We start from the raw sequence: 9,675 nt of genomic DNA on the forward strand, positions 1-9,675 counted from the left end.
GTCCCCTGTAATGTAGTGTGTATATGATGTTAATGTGAATAATGTGTATGTGCTCTCTGTACTGCAACTTATATATTTATCTATATATGCACTGCTATAATTGGTGGTTTGTGTGGCAAACTGAGTGCAAATTCAATATGCATGCCCTCCATTCTAACTCAATAATAAATGTCTGAAATAAAATTAACATTTAATTTATATGAGATGACCATGATGGCCACAAAGTGGGTTCATTTTGCGATCAGCGCTACTTGGCTGCTTTCCCCTCAGTGCAGATGGTTAGTGAACACCATGGCTTGCTATTCTGGTCATGGCGATGACAGTGTACACTGCATACTTTGTAAAGCACCTAAGAACATATAATTATTAATGCAGAAAAAAAAGAGAATTAACAGCCACCATGTTTAGGACTGAACCAAGCAGTGACCTCCAGGGCTGAAAAATGATCCAAAATGATCCAAGTGCCAAAAGCTTCAGCTCCTCAAATAACCACTTGAGGCTGTCTCTAATTGTGAGTCAACCCCCATAGACCCCTATGTTAAAATGCCAAATTTTACAGCAGAAACAAGCATGTGCACAACCTGGTGCAAAACAACGGTTAATTTCCCTGTTCATGACAGCTACGAGGGGAGAGCATTTCTTTATCACTCACGCATTTAAATTATATTAAAGTTAATTATATTATGCATAATTAAAGGCATGGTTGCTTTGAGTGACAGGTGGGTGCTTTCACAGGTGGCAGGTATAAGCAGTAGCCAGGGCAATGCCAAGGTGGCCACCCACACAAATGCTCTGCACCTATACACCTAAGTTTTATACAGACTCTCGACTGAACATACAGAATCAGATTTTAAACAGCATGATGCTCAGTTTCTATATATAAAAAATGTTATATTTCCTGTGAGCAAAAGGCCTAAAGTAGACAAAGCATAATAGGCTACCACCTAGGTAGTTTCAAAGTTTTGGCAAAGAAAAAGGTACAATAAAGACTATGCCCCGGTCTATAAGGTAAAAGAAAACTTTGTTTGTATCAAATGATAAGGCCTGGTGAAACGACACGACTACACACACGGAGAGACAGAAGGATCAAAGAGCTCAGGCGACAGACTAAGTGTCTGTTCACTTTGGATTAGGCTGATTCTACTGTGAAACTACACAGGGCGAATTTGGAGGCATTCACTCACCACTTCATTGCAAATTCAGAACACTTGAGTTTTACAGTAGCTTTCATCACTATGAAAATGCTGAAATGACTGGTGGAGCTCGCTAGGTATCATATCAGCTTGCATTAATGCTGAGATTGGACATGGTGTGGTTCAGTAGCTTAGTTCAGCCTTTGCGAGCACAAATTCTGCTAGCATGTTATAATAGTAGATGAAAGTCAGAGGTTCCACTGCCCAATGAGAGCTATCATTATTAAGGTCGTACTATCTTCTGAAGGACCATATGGGTACTCATTTTTCTGGATATGTAAGAACACGCTGCCCAAAGGGAAGAGAAAAATATGGGAAGCTTGTGCAGTGGACTGAGGAATTGCCATGCTTTGCACATGAGCGCAAAGAGCAGGGTTCAGTGATTTTTTTTTTATAGCCCTGAGGATCACTTCTCTTCAAGTCCACACACAGCGAGCTTCTTTATTCTCCGATGTAACATATTACTCATACAAAACCTCGATATTTATATGCAAAACAGAGAAAAAAGTTAAACAATGAATGTGACCACTGTGTCACTTGCTGGAGGTAAAAACATTGTGCATATGCCGTAACATCTCCAGAGGCCTGTGTCAGAACACGAAGAGGGCTGAATTTGGCATCTTATTCCTGTCACCTGATGAATGTCAATGCTTTTGACAGAATGACTTGCAACTATAATCCCAAGAGGACAAAAGAAATAGAATTGCATTATTGTAAAAGTAAAATTATTGATCCACACTCTGAATTAAAAAAAGTTGGCTGTTGACAAAGGGCACCCAATAATCGACTTGCAAAGTAGCAGGGAACTGCCTTTATAGCTGAAGGTCACAGCAGCAAAGCAGGTAACTGAGGCGAGCCTTTGCTTCCTCCTTCTAAAGTGCATTTTTTAGTTCTCTAAACTGACCCTGGCATGAAAAATGAAAGAAATTCCCTCTTTCCCATAAGCAAGTGGAACAAAAGCTAAATGTCACCAGTTGAATCTTTTCCGGCCAAAAAAACCATTCATGCGAAACATCTACAATATATGTAGTTTACTCTAAATTATAAATGAGCTTACTTTCCAACAGCCTCTGAATAAAAAAAAACACACTCTCACTTCTCTTTCCAGAGTTCATGGTGTCAGGATTTCTGAGCAGGTTGCCATAGGATCAAGAGGAGACATGAATGGCAGCTATTTAAGAAAACACTGAAGCTATAAAACAGGCTTGAAAAATGTCAGAAACGTATAAAATGATAGCACGCAGAATGTAACTACAACATTTTTTTTAGTCTTTTAGTCAGGAAGAACACTGTGATAAACACTGGCCTGTTAGCTGACTCTTTTTGGTTTGTTTTTTATTTCAATGGACGTGCGTGAGATTAAATGAATAGCTCAGCATAAAAAGAGGAGGCAAGGGGAAACTGCTAACCAGGCTCCATCAAAACTAAAATAATAGTCAACTAGCACCTCTAAACTTTAATACTTAGCATGTTATATCTTGTGTGTTGAATGCCTCCATTAATTGGGATGTAAAAAATATACATTTAGGGATTTTAGGGGGGTTGAGCCACCTGTCGAAGTGCTATTAGTGGCAAATAGCAGCCAGATGCAGTGGCTGTGCATGATCTGATCACAGTGAGGTTGCCAGGTTTGGTAGCATTGTGCCTGTTCAAAGACCAAAACCTGTGCCCTTAAACCCATCTGACAACAACACTGTAGTAGACACAAACACATGGATAAACTGTTGTAATAAATGTGGCAGCCCCTCTAAAACCACAAATTGTTGTTTTTACATTTCTGTATACATTCACATTACAAAAGCAGCCTGTTCTCCCGTCAAAAACGTTAATATAAGTCGTGTGTACAGGCAGCGGAAAAACGAGTTATGTCTCCGTATTTCATTATCCTTAGCTTTAATGCGTCCGCCACAATCTTGCAGTAGTAGTAGTGATTGACAGTTAAGCGTAGTTTGAAAGGGGAGATAAGGTGGAGGTTTGGATGGTGGATGGATCAAACAAGCAGCAGACTTTCACCAAGGAGAGCGGGGTTCAGTCCCGTGTGAAAACAAGTAAACCATCTTTAACTTAAGTTACATGAATCACGTTTTTTGAATGTAACTCACGTTTTTTACGTACCTTGCGGCAGTCACGTAACCCTTGTAACTACTTCATTTCCGGCGTTTACATACATTTATATACCGTTTAAACTGTCTTTTATAACGCCTTACCCAAATTAAAGCTAAGGTCAATGGTTGTACAACATAAATCAACAGAAACTGCAACCGTGGACTGTACGTGTGTGCTATTTTTAGAAGGTGCTGTTGTATCGCGAGACATGATACGTCCCTACGTGCCATAATTTGTGGTACTAACACGCAACCTCTTCTGCCGTTTACGCTGGAGAACTTGTTGTACAAAAGAGATGCATGTGATACGTGTTAATATGTGAGATTTTAGAGTTGTTGGAGGGCAAATTTCTGAACTCTGTAGTAGTAAGGCTACCTGTTCCCCCAGCTTCCAAACTTTACATCCTCCTTGTACTCTCTTATCCTTGTACTTGATGCACAAAAATTAGAGGGGTTTAATCTCACTCTTGGACAATGGTCCATTTAAGAAATGATCATTTCTCCCATGAACCCTTGTGACCTCCTTAAAGTTTGACAGAATACAGGGGGAAGCTGAAGTGTACTTAAGATCTTTGCTGTCTTTGCATTTGCAATGCAGAACCGTGTGGCAATTATTGTTTAGAGTGTTTTGTAGATGAGCATGTGATTAGAGTGAGTGGACTGATGAAGCCACACTATTATCATCATCTACCTGTTAGCATTTGATATCTTGATGCCGAGCGGGGGACCTCATTACTGGACAGATGCCGACTTGTTATTCTGCTCACATCCTGTCAGTGCGGGACAGATGGGACGGGGGGACGGGATGGGAAGCCTGGGAGGTACCGCTGACCCTCTTCCCCTCCCCATCAGCTGTACCAACAACATGCCACACGCATCATGGGCCCGACCCATCCTCGACTCTGACAGAAGCTCACCTGCCCTCAAGCCCCCAAGAACAACAAGGCGCGCTCCCCTGCCAGCTGTGTCTAACAGCCTGCACCAATGGCCCGCTGAAGCCTGAACAAATTCTCCGCTAGCCACTGGGAGACTTCTCCTTCATATTAGGGCTGTGACATTTAGAAACAATGGCATAAGTATTGTAGGGGGGAAATGTTTAGAACAATATAAGACAAAATAAAATAAAAAAACATCCAAGAGAACAAAGGAGATGCAATCATAGATACCAGGCAAGGTTTACGTTAGCCGGCGAGAGAGAGAGAGAGAGAGGGAGAGAGAGAGAGATAGAGAGGGAGAGAGAGAGAGAGAAAGAGAGAGCAGCTTTGGTCAAGAGAGGTAGACAGTGAAGGAGGAGAGGAGACGGTGTTAGGGAGTACAAAGCCATGAGTCAGAGGAATAAAACATTATTTTCTGATTGTTTGTCAGCAGATATGTTCTACAGTAAAAATGAACACACCCACATTTTGCATTGTCGGATTTTGTGTGAACATTAACTTCCATCCGTCTAATACAGCTGCTTAAGATCATCAGCCTTGTTCAGACGTTAACATGCGACCCGATCACAAGTGGACAGCGTCACAGCTGGCATTAGAAAGCACCTCCACCAGTCTCCCTCGGACCACTTGGTCTCACCTTCCCGCTCTCCATGCAAATAAATATGAAGTAGACACATGGCTAATACAGTAGACGATCAACATACATATACGCATAACATACTCAAACATGAATATTGGTACATTTCATGAAGCTAAAACTATAATTTTATTACTTATCGGCGGTGTCAGAACATTATGATAATAACAACATTCAAGATGATTTAATGCGCCTTTCTCCATCCGTTAGCAACCTTTAAAAGGCTATTCAAAATATGTCCAGTAGTTGTTTTATATGGTTGCCGTCAAAAGCGTAAACTCTGATGCCGGGTATTGAGATGATGGTAAAAATATCGTTATCAGTCGAGCGAGTGTGGATTTCCAGGGGGGTGATTTAGAGGCGAGAATAAAAAGTTCATCCTGATGCACTCATGAAAATGCTCATTAAATAGACTGGGCCTTTGACACCATATATGATTTTTTTTGTTGTTTTTATTTTCTTTTAAGTGTGGACCTGAATCTATTTACTGTCAGCTGAGCAGAGCTGCCTGCTTCACTGCCCCGCTGAAGCCTGAACAAATTCTTTGCTTGCCACTGGGAGACAGTTTGACTGTGATTTTGTGTACATTAGGTTTGTGAGATTTGCAAACAAATGGCATAAGTACTCTAAGTACAGCATGCACATGTAGTGAGTAATGTCTAATGCATCGCAAATTAGTTTTTCCAACTGAATACTAATACGATATTTTGAGGCAAGGCTGTCTTGTTTTGGTTAAGTCTTGTTTTTGAGAAATGGAAAACTGCTTATTGGATTGCTTTAAAATTTTCCATCCACAGAATGCAAATCGTGAGGCTGTTTAGCAAAGTGAAAGACAGAAATGAAAAACAACCTTCTATCGACAACATAATGAAAGCACCAGTTTTCAAACTGTGTCTGGATTTGTTTTAAATAGTCCATCTCACTACTAAGTGGAGACTGTCACTGCCTCTTGCTTGTGGAAAAAGTGAAGCTGTAGTCTGTAAAGACGGTCTGATACTTGGAAGATGAAAGTACACAGCGCCCAGACAGCCAAGTCCCAGAGGGCAGTCCTGACGCAAGATATTAGAACCTGAATAAATCATGTAATGTTGCTGTATCATCCCTGCCCTGATCAATCTTGCCCGATCGATACATCAGTCTTCAGGCATGATATCTGAGGGACAGTAGAGCTGGAAACTGGTCATTAGCATCAGGTGAATGATTGGCTGACAAAGAGGCCCAGTGGGGGCAGGAGAGGGCAGGTACAGCAGGGGCAATGAGGGGGGAAAGCATAAATATTGCAAAACGGTCACCCAGTAATATAATTCCTGCGATTGCAAATAGAGACAGATCAATTTTACACTATTTGGTAAGCTTTCACGTCAGCCATCTGCTCTGTGCAAACTCAGGAGATGGGTCCTGTTTATTATTTCTTTCAAATAATACCCTGCTGTGGGTCAGTTGTTCATAACAAAATGTGACTATTCACAGTATGATGTTCACTTATCTGACAACACCTCATATTGTTCAGTCAGTTTATGAATGCGCGTCGATTCTTATTTTGTTCTGCGGAGCAAAGATAAAGAAAGCAATAATCCTTTGTATTAAAAGCATCGCCATGGCTCCCTCAGTTCATCAAAGCACTCTGTGAAATAACAACACACCGTGCTACTAGTTGCTGATTAATTCATGTAACACTTGCTCACAGCACGAACAGAGTCTCACTCCACAATCTCACAGGGACTTGTTTGCTCATTGTCCTCATTAGGGAGCATTTTAACTTCACCATGTATCACTTTGTGTTTATTGTGCTCATAGTGGATATTTTACTCACTCTCAGGTGATGACGTACTGGGTGGTTGTTTTTCTCCAAATATTATTTGACAAATTGTTGCTAATTATTTGGTTATTATAACCTAAGTGCCATATTAATAAATCCCATTTGTTGGTATGTTGGGACATCAGTCATCACGTGAGTTTAGCTTTTTACAAAATGCAAATCAAGTGGCTTATAATGGTTTATTTAAACATTTAGCAATATTTTTCACTAATGAGCCTTTTTACACAAGAGACATTTTGACATATCGCAGTAGGAAAAGCACAGGTGTATAATAAAATAAATGCTTTTGTTCATGCTGGCTCACTGTAACACTGTCAAGGTTTACTGGAACAACTGAATAGAACAGAGCCATCGTTAATTTTATTAGTAACAGTTTTCCTACTGAGACAACGTGGTGGACGTTGGTTTGACATTGTAACTGGTGTGAATAATGAACTATAGGGGTGGATAAGCAAGCCTAACAAATAATAAATAGCATAAACAAATCTGGTATGGTCTTTTAGAATCCATTTAAATGTTGGTTAACCATCCTGAGAACATAAATACACCTCCAAGAGACGGTAACTCCTTGAGTTGGCACCAGGAAAATACAACTTTGAAAATCAATACGGAGCAATGATTAAACATCGGAGGAAACCTTGAATTAAAAAGACTGTTCATTAATGCAGGGAAAAGCAATGAATAGTAAACAGTGTTATTGTAAAATGCTACACTGTAAACTGAGTCACTCTCTTCTGTAGTTTCAGATCTGACTTGCAATATATTATTGTTTCTTCTTATCAGAGTTTGTGCACAATATTAGAAATATAGCCTCAGTATTGCTTCAAGCTCCCCTCTTATGGAGGATCACGGAAGCAGTAATAAAGTATTTAATTTATTATTTAATAATTGTATAATGAAAATAGACAATAATACATTTGTTCACAAACATATTTATTCATCTATAAATATTTGAATGGGCATAGAAAGAGAAATTATAAAAATAATTTACAAATAAAATATGAATGCATCAATAAATACTTCAAAATAAAATTGATTTACAAAAACAACATAAAACAGTCAAAAAGTGCCTCATTAAAAGTGTATCAATAAATGGACACATGTTGAGGTGGGAGTGGTCTCATGCCATGTGATAGCCAATCAGAAAGAGCTTGTTACATCCAATGGCTAATTTGCATCATTTTACTTTGTTTCACTCGCACAAAGCCTAAAGTGTCCCGAAAAGGCTAAATGGAAAAGAAGCCAAATTACTAAGCAAATTGAGTAGCTAATAGGAAAAGCCAAAGCAGCAGGGAAATTGAAATGCAAATGGGAAGGGAAATTGCCCTTCTAAATGCCTGGAAAAAAAATCTATTTTTAATTCAATTTGTGAATCCAGTTATTTATTTCTCCTTTAAAGTGCATTTTCAAATAGATTTTTAAATGACAATATTAATGAATCCATTAATTAAGACACTTATTGCTTGTTTTTGTAAATGCCCTTTTAAATCAAAGTATTTACTGATGGATGACCATTTCATTTGTAAAAAAAAAAAAAAAAAAAAAAAAAAAAAAGTATTCTTTTTTATTGCTCATTGAAATATTAAATTATGTTATATTTATGGATAGATTTGTAAACTAATTTATCAACACCTATTTTTACTAGCTATAAATTTAAAAAATATTTGTTTTTCCTTTTTTCTGTGACACTTGGTCCTCTATACCCTGTGACCTTGTGTAAACACAACCATGGCCAACCGCTAACCAACATTAAATTTATTGAGCTCCAGCATCAAAGAGTTTGCCTCACAGCTCTCGCACAACTAAATGAGGACCACAAAAAATGCAAGAGTGGGCTAGCTGCCAAGGATAAAAGTTAGATTTTAGCTAAAGGCATTCACAAATTGTATAAGGAAGAATGGGTCGCCCCAAAAAACCCTGCCTTGATGCATCAGTAGGACAATACTCCTGACACTTTATCATCACAGAGGGACAAAAGCATAACCACAGTTTCTACTTTCCTTTCTACTCATTATTTTATGGCTCCGAGAATGAAAATTTGAGGTCCATTATAAAGTTAAAAATAGAGTACACTAGATTTCTGAGCAAAACTGGATTAAAAAATACATGTCTGTGATTACAAAAGTCTTAAAAAGTGTTTTTTTGATCTGGTGCACCTCCACACATACATAACATTATAATCCTTAAGATCCTTAAGAAACCCCTAGCAATAGTCATTCAGTTTACAATTTCCTCTCTTCATAGATTTTCTTAGTCGTAGATAAATCCACCATTCCTGCACTGGATTCAGATTGCCTTCACAAACTACAGGGATTACAGCAAAGCATGCATGTATGTAATCCAACAGAGTTTCTGTCCAGTCTCAGTTCTAATACATTACTGCTGATTCAAACTCAAATGTACATTGTTGAAGTCTTTGTTCAGTGCATAGTCGCCACAAAGATATGAGTTGAATTGAGTTTGCTCCAGGGAGGGGCCAGTTGGGCAAGGACACATCTCTGCTGAGGAAATTACCATGAAAAGTACACTAATTCTGAGGTTTTTGCCTGAATATACAGTCATGGAAAAAAATATTAGACCACCCTTGTTTTCTTCAGTTTCTTGTTCATTTAAATGCCAACTAAAGGTACATTTGTTTGGACAAATATAATGAAAAAAACAAAAATAGCTCATAAGAATTTAAGAGCTGATATCTAGCCATTTTCCATGGTTTTCTTGATAATTATTTTGATTATTACCAAGAAACCCATGGAAAATGGCTAGATATCAGCTCTTAAATTAAACTCTTATCAGCTATTTTTTTCATTATATTTGTCCAAACAAATGTACCTTTAGTTGTACCAGGCATTAAAATTAATAATAAATTGAAGAAAAATAATAATTTTCTCCAAGACTGTATCGAGAAAAGAAAAGAAAGTCTGTCCTACAGGTATTTTTAACGGTTTACTCAAATCACCAACGCCGTCTTATCTGGAGGCAGTATCAC

This window comes from Centropristis striata, chromosome 10 (genome assembly GCF_030273125.1).
Source record: "Centropristis striata isolate RG_2023a ecotype Rhode Island chromosome 10, C.striata_1.0, whole genome shotgun sequence".
NCBI classification, from domain to species: Eukaryota; Metazoa; Chordata; class Actinopteri; order Perciformes; family Serranidae; genus Centropristis; species Centropristis striata.